Genomic DNA, 13,676 nt, shown 5'->3' with positions numbered 1-13,676 from the left:
TAAAAACATAGGATTTTTACACGTAGGAAATTTGAGGAATATCTTTCACAACTAGGATCGAAATAATGCTGCGCGAAACTAGAAAATTTTATCGAGCACAGAAAGCTGCTGAGGCATGTAGGAACTAGCGTCAGGGAACAAAGTCTAGCGCCAATTATTTAACTTTAGCGCCAGGCAACAGCTTCTGTCACCAGGCGCTAAATCCAAATTGTGGCGCCGTTCTCTATTTGCTGGCGCCAAGTTCTTCCAATACCGAGCCAGAAATATGCGTTCTAATTTTGACCAGTTTTTAGCACTGTTTGCTCGATCCTACTTCCTTATTGAGTTTTTCTCACTTTTCTGAAACCCATATGTGTTCTACATATGGACATAACCCTATGGGAATTCATACTCCATCTACCTGATTGAACGCTCTGTGCAACAAAGGGTACATCCGAGAATGTTGAATTCACCTAACCATGGAAGCGAGTTTTTCTTAACTCGCGGTGTCCCATCCACTCGCGCCAACCCTTCACGGTTAGGCTTTCGCGCGGTGCATCCGGACAATTAACCATGGACCCTCTTTGACTAACCCATATCCCGAACTTTAGAGAACTAGAGCCATGATTAGGTTACAAACTCATTGCATCATATTGTGCCTACTTGCCTAATTGTGCATTATTTGTTGTGCATACTCTATGTGTTTTTCCTAACCGTTTGTTTGACTTGTGTTTAAGATTAAATAAACTGATTAATGACTAAAAGAATTTTCTTAATTAATTAATTAATTAATTTGAGCTAATAAATATGTCTAAAATTGAGTCATAATTCTTTTGAGTCAACCCGGATTTTTATTCCCGTATACTGCACAAACGTCAACTTGTTTTGGTCATATCCGGAGTTCTAGGAAGAACTACGAGTCTTAAAACCTATGGATCTGTAGCCCCGAGTTTTATCTTTAACTTGGCGTTGGTTTCATCCAAATTAGAGTCACAGATCAAAAATTATGACTAAAATACCACAGCCTGTCTAGTTTAATGCATATACATGAAGTCTTAATTTAGTTTTTGCTTGAGTCTAGTCACATAGTCTAGCCACATGGTCATGACATGAGTCTTAACATGTCACTTACACTCACAATAAAGCGCCCACTAATATATATGTCACCATGACCATGTCATAGGTTCATGCATGAGTCGGTTTTTTCCGTCATTTGAGTTGGGGGTACATTCTATTCCTAATTTTTTTTATCTCTCCATCTACTTCATCTTTCCATTCTCTACATGCTTTCTCCATATCACAACCTTCATTCTTCCTACCTTCTTCCATACATTAATGTTGAATCGAGTTTGAGTCATGTGATTGACAAACAAAAAAAATGAGGGTAATAATGAAACAAATACACAAGGCAAGCTTCTCACCAAGATTTCATGCTTTCTTCTTCTTTTTTCAAACCCTTTCCCCAATAAGTCTAGCATAGGTACCCTTCATCCTCCTTGGATTTATTTCTTAGAGTTTGATTTTCACCCTTCCCTTTTAATAAAATGAGCATTTATTTCCTTGCATATGATCATTGCATTGCAAAAAAAAATTAAAAAAATAAAAAAATAAAATAAAAAAAATAATAAAAAAAAAACATGTCAAACTAAGCACAAGGTATACCAATGATTTGAGGCACCCCTTGTAGCCACATCATATCACCTTTCACCCTTCAAATTTACAATCCTTTTTTGATAAACCACTTTGAGTTTCGTCTAATGATAGACCTTTCATTTTTCAACCCATATCTACCTAACCTTGAGATGGGGCAGTGTGCAACTTATACAATTTTAAAAAGCTTGAGTGATTTCAAAAGATCAAAATAAATAAAAATAAATATAAGTGTAACAAAGGGAAAGTTTTCCAATGTCTTTGACATGAACATGTCTTTGATATTTACACGTCTCAAATTGCGCTTCTTATCGAGTGCTCGGTACCGTGCCTGAGAAACATGAATTCCAAGTGAGTGATAGACTGCATGATCGGGATTGCCCACACTTATTAAAGCAAAAAAATGCAAAAGCAAAAAAAGAAGAGAGCAAAAATAAATAAATCAAAAAAAAAAGAGAGCTAAACCTCAAGCATAAAGGTATAAAGATTCAAAAGCAAGGTTGCACACCTTGGGGGCTTATTTAGGGTCTTGACCCTTTATCCCTTTCTTCTTCAACCTTTAGCCTAACCACGTTACAACCCTCAAAAAGACCTTTTTGAGGTATACACACACTTGTGCGAGGTTCGGCTAGAGCTACGTTCGACCTGATTCCTAACGGATACGTAAGCAACCTCACATCGAGGTGCAGCCGTAATAAAAATGCATTCATATTCACATTCACACACTCACACCATGATCATATCAAGGGATCCCCTGTGCTCATCCCTATTCATTTAGAGCTGGACTTGGGGGCTTGATCCTTACATCATTAGCTTACCTAGCCTAAGAGTCACCATTATTTGACTCTTCTAAAAATATTTTTTTCCACACACTTAGCCCTTGCGGCCTAACTTTAGTGTCACTATCACACACATCACAGATACATGACCAAACATACTTCCCTTAGGAACCCTTTTGTCATGGAATCTTAACACGACGTTGAAGCATGCCTTGTCATATGAACATCACTCGTCAATCATAATTGTCATTGCATCACGAAGTATGAAGTGCTTAGCCTCCGTGCCTAAGTTACCCAAATACTTTCATCATTGAGTCAACCACTGAGATAGCCTAGGATGGATAAACCCTTGCACCTTGAGAGATAGTATCAAACAACATTTGACTAATCTCATTCAACATGCATTCGAAAACTTCGATTCTTTTTCGTGTCTTTCTTTTTCGGGAGAAAGTCAGTACCCTCCACAAAAATGACGGAAATTTTTTTCTTTTTTGCATTTTTCAATCCGCGCGATCACATTAAAATGCACACACGAGTCATGTACACATTGAGTCATGTCGTGTCATATCACCTTGATTTGAGTCTAACACATGTGTCAAACACTTTGAGTCGAGTCAACCTCGAGTCAATCACAGCGAGTCAAGTTTATACCTTGAGTCATGCCAAGTCAATGAGTTGAGTCAAGACTAAGTCTTAGGTCAACCCTAAAGAAAGACAAGCAAAGTCCTATAGTAAAAGATATAAATGCAGGTGCATCCCAGCAAGCGAGGACATTCCCGTATTTTTTTCGAAAAGCCGCGAATATGACCACAAGAGATTCCTCCAAGATAAGAGGAGTTACATTGATCGGTAAATTAGAGATGAAGAGCTTTAATTTACAAAAGACTTGAGCAGATTTGGTTGAAAGGAAACGACCAAGCTCAAAGTTCGGAGCGAAATCAAGCAACATCGGCAGCAAGAGCAGAATAGGGAATACCCGACTCCAGCGCCAGACGACAACATCCAGCGTCTGGCAATAGATTTCAGCGCCTGGCGCTAAATCGCAGCGTCTGGCGACAGAGCAAAATCGCGGCGCCAGAGATATTTCAGCAGCGACAGAGCTCGAAGCCTCTCAGAACAGCAATTCCGGGTTCCTTGGTACGCCAGTTAGCCCCTATAAGCAATTTGACATGATTGAGTAGTCGATTTGATTACAACCGCAAATAAGTGATCGACCTGACAAAAGATCGTCTCACTTAGCTTAAAGCGCCTAAACATTGGCTCATCATAAAGCACCGACATAATGGTTCACAGCACCGACGTAATGGTTCACAGCACCGACATACTGGTTTACAAGCAAAAGAAGCGCCGACGCACCGGCGAAAGCAAAGTTCAAGCGAGCTTTAAGGATCGAAAAGCGTTGGTCTTCGGTGATTTTCTTCGGAATATTATCGCAACAACTGAGAATGACTTCAAGCAAAGTTATTTTCGATGACATTCGCTAAGATTGTGGAAGTTGTCACCAAAGATTTGAGAAGATAGCACGAGATGAGCGGTCTTCGACGCCATTCGTTAAAATTGTGGAGGTTGTCACCAAGATTTGAGAAGATAGCACGAGATGGGCGGTCTTCGACGGCATTCGCTAAGATTGTGGAGGTTGTCACCAAGATTTGAGAAGATGGCACGAGATGGGCGGTCTTCGACGGCATTCGCTAAGATTGTGGAGGTTGTCACCAAGATTTGAGAAGATAGCACAAGATGGGCGGTCTTCGACGGCATTCGCTAAGATTGTGGAGGTTGTTTTTTTTAATGAGAAGGACGGTTCGTGATGAGGTGGTCTTCGACAACTTTTGCTATGATTTGAAAGGTTGTCACTATGATTCAAGAAAAGACTCGAGATGTAGCAACATTGATCGACGGCGTTCCCTAGATTGCGGAAGATCGTCAAAACAAGCAGCAAGATGGCGTTCCCTAGATTGTGGAAGGTTATCACGACAAATACAACAGCAACAAATCGGTTACCTTCAGAGACGTGTGCTCGACGGTGCAAGATACGCGTTTCTTAACTCATTTATCTGTTTAACTAATGCTAGTTTGCAGGTATTGGCGTCACAAGAATGATTTAGAATCGCAGAACGTTCTGAATCATTCTCCGTCCCTATCGATAATTTGACTTTTGTTTTCGAAACTTGCGTTTCTCCAAACTCAGTCAAAGTGGGAGCTTCTGTAGACACCCAAATGTGTCTCCCCAAAACCAAACCCAGTGATGAATACCTTTCAACATGTCATTTGATTATCAAACAAAGTGAAAGTGTGAAAAGTCTAGTGATGAATACCTTTCAACATGTCATTTGATTATCAAACAAAGTGAAAGTGTGAAAAGTCTAGTGATGAGGATGTTTTTTATTAAAATATCTCTTCTTTCTGTTTTTGAAAATATTTCTTTTCTTACCTTATGTAGACACCCATTTGTGTCTCCCCAAAACTAAACCCAGTGATGAGTGTCTTTCACGTCGAATCATAATCGAATGAAACGAAAGTGTGGAAAGGTCTAGTGTTGTGGAAAGTTTTATTTCTTTTCTCTTCTCCCTGTTTTTAAAAACTTTATTTTAAGAAAACAGCCAATACAGTTTGGTTGGTCCATGATATGGGTCCAATAGTTGTGTAGTTGGATAGGGCTTGCAAAGAACTTTCCAACGATATATTATAAGCCCAATTCCGATGAATGTTGAGGAAATTATGGCCAATTTACTAAACCGGGTCCGGTTTGAGCTTTATGTACGACCCAATGATCTAGAGGAGGGCCTAATATAATTTATCATTCCTAATGAAATTAGGAATGGTTTTAGTCTTCTAGAACATTCTAGAAGGTTCTCATCATTCCTAATTCAATTAGGACTCTTCAGAGTTTTAATCAAGATCAAATAGCATTTTCGATGGAATTATATTATTTTATCTTCCAGTACGGGAAATTTATCGGATTTTCGAAAACGCGTTGAAAACCAGTTTGGCGTCCAACCCCAGGCCTTGGCGCCAGGCGCTAGCCATTGGCGCCTGGCGCTAGCCATTGGTGCTGGCGCCAACTAGCCAGGGCTGGCGCCAATGTGGTTTTTCGATCTTCAGACTCTGTTTTGTTAAATTATCTTTTTTGGATGATTTTCTCTATAAATATCGTATCAAAAACTCCGTTTTCGGTCATCAACTCTCTTTATTCACCAATTTTAATCTACAATTCATTCGTCAATTCTCTTTATTTTTACAAATCATTCACCAATTACCATTCATCTAATTCTTCGCAATTCATTCATTCATCATCTTTCTATCATCAATTCTCAATAATATTAATTCTTTAGTATTCTTTTCTAAACTTTGCTTTTTAATACAAAATTCCGCATTCACAAGATCTAGAAACACCTAGCCATATTCGAAGTTGCCTTCGCCCTAGACGTGAAAGGTTTTAATTTCTGAGGGTTTGGTCCCAAATCTCTTTTTCAATTATTTAATTTAATTGTTTTGATTATTATTTTCCTTGAAGTTACTAACGCGTGTATTTTGTTATTAGAAAGAGGTACGAGGCATCCAAGTAAGTACTTTAATGGTTTTAATTGATTTTATGATGTAGATATCATGTTTATATTGTTATTATGATTCCTAGTATCATGTCTAGGGTAATTTTAATATTAAATATGATTGTTATGATGCCTTTTATTCTCTTCCTAATATTTATTCATGTTAGTATCATGTTAGGGCTAAAGATTTGATTTTTATTGTTTAGTGACATGCTAGGGTTTGTTATTAATCTTGTTAGTATCATGCCTAGGATCTTGCTATGTTTATTATGCCTTAATATTAATATGAACATGATAATTATTATAATTGTTATAATTTATGGTTATTATTTTGATGATGATTATTTTATTATGATGATTATAATTATTATTCATGATATTGATTATTTATTATGTTGCTTGATATTTATGTTATTGCTTGATCACACCTTTTATTGCATGTTTAAAGGGAATTTGGTATTTGCAATCGCGCTTAATAAGATATTTAATAATCTTGTTTAGGGTTAATTGTGATTATAATTCAAGTGATCGCCAATAATAGTTTATTTGTGCATTAAATTCAACCAACATAGATTAAACAGGTTTAGGTTAATCCTATTGATTGCATGTTAGTCAGAAAGCGCACATGAATACGATCAGAATAAAGTAGAGGCCTATTATTAGGGCAGGTTCAATCTCTTTTAGGTTGGATTTGTACCATCATCCCCGAACCCTTATTTGGTTCATGACCTTATGGAGTTGACGATCTCTTGGATCGTTAAGGGGTGTAACCTTCACCTTGTGAACGGTTTACAAGTTCCTTAAAAACTTGTTGGCAACTCTTTTGCTCTATCTTCTTCCCTTTTGGACGCCACCGTACTTTAGTGTATGATCATAGTGGGGTTCAAGCTAGTGGGATTTTAAAGGCTTGAAACTATTCCCTACAGTTTTGGCGACTCCACTGGGGAGGATTTCTATTTTAATTCCTGAATATGTTTCGGCAATGATTTAGAATGAGTGGATGAGACACGAAAAGTTCTAAGTATTTCATGTGCGTAATTTTGATTAACATTATTGTCATATGCATAAAAAAAGGTTCTCATTGGAAAGACCATCCGTAATGAGTCAAAAACATAGGATTTTACACGTAGGAAATTTGAGAAATGTCTTTCACAACTAGGACTGAAATAACACCACGCGAAACTAGATGATTTTATTGAGAACAGAAAGCTGCTGAGGCATGTGGGAAGTAGCGTCAGGGGCCAGAGCTTGGCGCCATACTTTTAGCCGTAGCGCCAGACGCCAGTATTGGCGCCAGGCGCTACAGTTAAAAGTTGGCGCCAGTCTCTGTTTGCTGGCGCCAATTTCCCCCAATACCGAGCTAGAAATATGCGTTCTAATTTCGACCGATTTTTCGTATTGTTTGCTCAATCCTGCTTCCTGATTGAATTTTTTTCTCACTTTTCTGAAACCTATATGTGTTCTACATATGGAAATAACCCTCTGGGAATTCATGCTCTATCTACCCAATTGAACGCTCCTGGCAACAAAGGGTACATCTGAGATGTTGAATTCACCAAACCATGGAAGTGAGTTTTTTCTAAAACTCGCGGTGTCCCATCCACACGCGCTAACCCTTCACGGTTAGGCTTCTGCGCGGTGCATCCGGACAATTAACCATAGACCCTCTATTGACTAAACCATATCCCGAACTTTAGAGAACTAGAGCCATGGTTAGGTTGCGAACTCATTGCATCATATTGTGCCTACTTGACTAATTGTGCATTATTTGTTGTGCATATATATTCTATGTTTCTCTTAACCGTTTGTTGATTTGTGTTGAGACTAAAATTAATGACTTAAAGAACTTCTGCCTATTTAATTAATTAATTAATTAATTAATTTGAGTCAATAAAGTTTTTTTTTTAATCGGAATTGACCTACTACGACTTTAGGCATACCCCAGTTGACTAATAATACCGAAAACAATCCCAGACTGAAGCTCCAATATTGGCGCCAAAGTCTGAGCTGTAGCGCCAAATTGTAGTGTGTAGCGCCAGACATTTTCTAAATTGTCTGGCGCCAATCACCATACTGCGACGCCAGTCCTGTCGCTTGGACGACAGTTCGGATTATTTGTCGAGTCATCACCTAATGTCTAATTAGTCAGTTTTCTGTTTAATTTGGTTAATCTTGCTGACAATAATGCTTAATTAAATTAATGTTCGAGTTTAGGCACTAAGTCCCATGGTCTTACACAAAAGTCTCAACATGTCACCTACACTCACTAGTCTTAGCACACACTTTGAGTACATGTCACCATGGCCATGTCTTAGGTTCATGCATGAGTCGGTCTTTTCCGTCATTTGAGTTGGGGGGTACATTCTATCTCTAATTCTTCATATCCCTCCACCTCCATCATTTTTTTCTTTTTTCACTTTCTATTCCATCTTTCTTCACTCCTTCCATCCATGTGTGTTGAATCGAGTTTGAGTCATATGATTGACAAACAAAAAATGAGGGTAATGATGAAACAACACAAGACAAGAGGCGAGCTTCAACGAAAAGATTTCATGACCTCTTTTTCTATTTCTTTTTCAATTTTTTCTTTCCCCAATAAGTCTAGCATAGGCACCTTTTCTTTTCCTTTAGATTATGTTTGTAATTTTTCTTTTCTTTTCCCTTTTTAATAAAATGAGCATTTATTTCCTTGTATATGATCATTTCATTATATTGCATCAAATATAAAAAAAATAAAAAATAAATAAAAAAAACCATGTCGAATTAAGCACAAGGTATACTAATGATTTGAGGCACCCCTTGTAGCCACATCATATCTCCTTTCGCCCTTCAATTATACAATCCTTTCTTCATAAAACACTTTGAGCCTCGTCTAACGATAGACCCTTCTTTTTTCAACCTACATCTACCTAACCTTGGGATGGGATGGTGTGCAACTTTTGCAATTCTAAAGAAAGCTTGAGCAAATTCAAAAGAAAGCAATAGCAAAAAATAGGCAATAATAAAAAACGAAAACAAGTGTACAAAAGGGTAAGTGTTCCAATGTCTTTGATATGAAAGTATCTTCGATAAGAACATGTCTCAAATTGCGTCTCTTATCGAGTGCTCGGTACCGTGCCTGAGAAACATGAATACCAAGTGAGTGATAGACCGCATGATCGGGATTGCCCACACTTGCAAAAATAAAATAAATGCTAAAGCAAAAGATAAAAGAGAGCTAAAAAAGAATAAAAACTCAAGCATAAAAATACAAAGATTCAAAAGCAAGGTTGCACACCTTGGGGGCTTATCTAGGGTCTTGAGCCTTTATCCCCTTCTTCTTCAAACCTTTAGCCTAACCACGTTACAACCCTTAAAAAGACCTTTTTTGAGGTATACACACTTGTGCGAGGTTCGGCTAGAGCTACGTTCGGCCTGATTCCTAACGGATACGTAGGCAACCTCACATCGAGGTGCGGTCGTAATAAACATGCATTCATATTTACATTCACACACTTACACCATGATCATATCAAGGAATCTCCAATGCTCATCCCTTTTCATTTAGAGCTAGACTTGGGGACTTGATCCCTACATCATTAGCTTATCTAGCTTAAGAGTCACCACCATTTGACTCTTTTAATAAATAATATCTTTTCACACACTTAGCCCTTGCGGCCTAACTTTAGTGTCACTATCACACACATCACGCATACATGACCAAATATACTTCCCTTAGGAACCCTTTGTCATGAAATCTTAACGCTGAAGCATACCTTATCATATCAACATCACTCATCAATCATAATGATCATTGCATCGAAGTATGAAGTGCTTAGCCTCCGTGCCTAAGTTACCCAAATACTTTCATCATGGAGTCAACAGTTGAGATAGCCTAGGATGAATTAATCCTTGAATCTTGAGAGATAGTATCAAACAACATTTGACTAAGCTCATTCAACATGCATCTTCAAACTTTTGATTCTTCTTTTTCACGTCTTTCTTTTTCGGGAGAAAGTCGGTACCCTCCATAAAAGTGACGGAAATTTTTGCTTTTTACATTTTCGAGTCGCACGATCACATTACAATGCACACACGAGTCATGTACACATTGAGTCATGTCATGTCATATCACTTTGATTTGAGTCTAACACATGTGTCATTTCACTTTGAGTCGAGTCAACCTCGAGTCAGTCAATCAGCAAGTCAAGTTTATACCTTGAGTCGTGTCAAGTCGATGAGTCAAGCTACATTGAGCCTTAGGTCAACCCTAAGATAATTAAAGAAATTGCCAAAGTTCTATAGTCAAAAATAAATACAGGTGCAGCAGAACAGGGAAGACCCTATCACAGCGTTCGGCGACAGAATCAATTCTCGCCGCCAGAAATATCTCAACAACAACAGAGCTCGAAGCCTCTCAAAAAGGTGATTTCGACTTCATACAGCAATTTTGGGTTCCTTGGTGCGCCAGTTAGCCCCTATAAGCAATTTGACATGATTAAGTAGTTAGTTTGATAACAATTGCAATAAGTGATCGACCTGATGAAAGATCGTCTCACTTAGCTTAAAGCGCCTAATCACGGAGACACCGACATACTGGTTTTAGCGGAATAAAGTTCAGGTGAGCTTTAGAGATTGACAAACATTGGTCTTCGGAAATTTTTCTTCAGAACATTATCGCAACAAACATTCAAGCACCGAAGCTCTTTAGTTCAGAGACGCGTGAACATTTCCATCAAAAGCTCTTTTGCTCTAGAGACGCGTGGGCATATCATTCAAAAGCTCTATTGTTCAGAGACGCGTGAACATTTCCATCAAAGCTCTTTGCTCCAGAGACGCGTGGACATTTCCTTTCAAAGCTCTTTGCTCCAGAGACGCGTGGACATTTCCTTTCAAAGCTCTTTTGTTCAGAGACGCGTGGACATTTCATTCAAGCTCTTTCGTTCAGAGACGCGTGGACATTTCATTCAAGCTCTTTTGTTCAGAGACGCGTGGACAATCCTTTTCAAGCTCTTTTGTTCAGAGACGCGTGGACAATCCTTTTCAAGCTCCTTTGCTCAGAGACGCGTGGGCATATCAATCAAACTCTTCGTTCAGAGACGCGTGGGCATCCTATTATCAAGCTCTTCGTTCAGAGACGCGTGGACACATCATTCAGAAGATCATATCAAAAAGAAGCTCTTTGTTCAGAGACGAGTGAACATCGAAACAGCAAGGTGGCATTCCCTAGATTGTGGAGAGTTGTCACAAACAACTGAAGATTGTTTCAAGAGAAGCAATCTTCGATAGTATTCCCTTGGACGCGGAATATTATCAATGCAGATGAGGATTGTTTCAAGAGAAGCAATCTTCGATAGTATTCCCTTGGACGTGGAATATTATCATTGCGGGGAGGATAGTTTCGGGCAAAGCCATCTTCTAATTTGGAAGCAGTTACAAGGCGTAGCGGTTTTCAAGCGGGATGACATTCTCTAGCTTGAAGGATGTCATCAAAACAACAGTAAAGCAGCAACAATCGGTTACTTTCAGAGACGTGTGCTCGACGGTGCAAGATACGCGTTTCTTAAATCTTTTATCTGTTTAACTAATGCTAGTTTTGCAGGTATTGGCGTTACAAGATTGATTTAGGATCGCAGAACGTTCTGAATCATTCTCCGTCCCTATCGACACTTTGACTTTTTTTTTCGAAACTTGCGTTTCTCCAAACTCAGTCAAAGTGGGGGCTTCTGTAGACACCCATTTGTGTCTCCCCAAAACCAAACCCAGTGATGAGTGCCTTTCACGTTGAATCATAATCGAATGAAACGAAAGTGTGGAAAGGTCTAGTGTTGTGGAAAGTTTTTATTTCTTTTCTCTTCTCCCTGTTTTTAAAAACTTTATTTTAAGAAAACAGCCAATCCAGTTTGGTTGGTCCATGATATGGGTCCAATAGTGGTGTAGTTGGATAGGGCTTGCAAAGAACTTTCCAACGATATATTATAAGCCCAATTCCGATGAATGTTGAGGAAATTATGGCCAATTTACTAAACCGGGTCCGGTTTGAGCTTTATGTACGGCCCAATGATCTAGAGGAGGGCCTAATATAATTTATCATTCCTAATGCAATTAGGAATGGTTTTAATCTTCTAGAACATTATAGAAGGTTCTCATCATTCCTAATTCAATTAGGACTCTTCAGAGTTTTAATCAAGATCAAATAGCATTTTCGATGGAATTATATTATTTTATCTTCCAGTACGGGAAATTTATCGGATTTTCGAAAACGCGTTGAAAACCAGTTTGGCGTCCAACCCCAGGCCTTGGCGCCAGGCGCTAGCCATTGGTGCTGGCGCCAATGTGGTTTTTCGATCTTCAGACTCTGTTTTGTTAAATTATCTTTTTTGGATGATTTTCTCTATAAATATCGTATCAAAAACTCCGTTTTCGGTCATCAACTCTCTTTATTCACCAATTTTAATCTACAATTCATTCGTCAATTCTCTTTATTTTTACAAATCATTCACCAATTACCATTCATCTAATTCTTCGCAATTCATTCATTCATCATCTTTCTATCATCAATTCTCAATAATATTAATTCTTTAGTATTCTTTTCTAAACTTTGCTTTTTAATACAAAATTCCGCATTCACAAGATCTAGAAACACCTAGCCATATTCGAAGTTGCCTTCGCCCTAGACGTGAAAGGTTTTAATTTTTGAGGGTTTGGTCCCAAATCTCTTTTTCAATTATTTAATTTAATTGTTTTGATTATTATTTTCCTTGAAGTTACTAACGCGTGTATTTTGTTATTAGAAAGAGGTACGAGGCATCCAAGTAAGTACTTTAATGGTTTTAAATGATTTTATGATGTAGATATCATGTTTATATTGTTATTATGATTCCTAGTATCATGTCTAGGGTAATTTTAATATTAAATATGATTGTTATGATGCCTTTTATTCTCTTCCTAATATTTATTCATGTTAGTATCATGTTAGGGCTAAAGATTTGATTTTTATTGTTTAGTGACATGCTAGGGTTTGTTATTAATCTTGTTAGTATCATGCCTAGGATCTTGCTATGTTTATTATGCCTTAATATTAATATGAACATGATAATTATTATAATTGTTATAATTTATGGTTATTATTTTGATGATGATTATTTTATTATGATGATTATAATTATTATTCATGATATTGATTATTTATTATGTTGCTTGATATTTATGTTATTGCTTGATCACACCTTTTATTGCATGTTTAAAGGGAATTTGGTATTTGCAATCGCGCTTAATAAGATATTTAATAATCTTGTTTAGGGTTAATTGTGATTATAATTCAAGTGATCGCCAATAATAGTTTATTTGTGCATTAAATTCAACCAACATAGATTAAACAGGTTTAGGTTAATCCTATTGATTGCATGTTATTCAGAAAGCGCACATGAATACGATCAGAATAAAGTAGAGGCCTATTATTAGGGCAGGTTCAATCTCTTTTAGGTTGGATTTGTACCATCATCCCCGAACACTTATTTGGTTCATGACCTTATGGAGTTGACGATCTCTTGGATCGTTAAGGGGTGTAACCTTCACCTTGTGAACGGTTTACAAGTTCCTTAAAAACTTGTTAGCGACTCTTTTGCTCTATCTTCTTCCCTTTTGGACGCCACCGTACTTTAGTGTATGATCATAATGGGGTTCAAGCTAGTGGGATTTTAAAGGCTTGAAACTATTCCCTACACCTTATTTTTGAAAA

This window comes from Chenopodium album, chromosome 4 (genome assembly GCF_948465745.1).
Source record: "Chenopodium album chromosome 4, dcCheAlbu1.1, whole genome shotgun sequence".
Lineage (NCBI taxonomy): Eukaryota > Viridiplantae > Streptophyta > Magnoliopsida > Caryophyllales > Amaranthaceae > Chenopodium > Chenopodium album.
The sequence above is the reverse complement of the archived record's forward strand: the minus strand, read 5'-3'. Positions refer to the sequence as shown.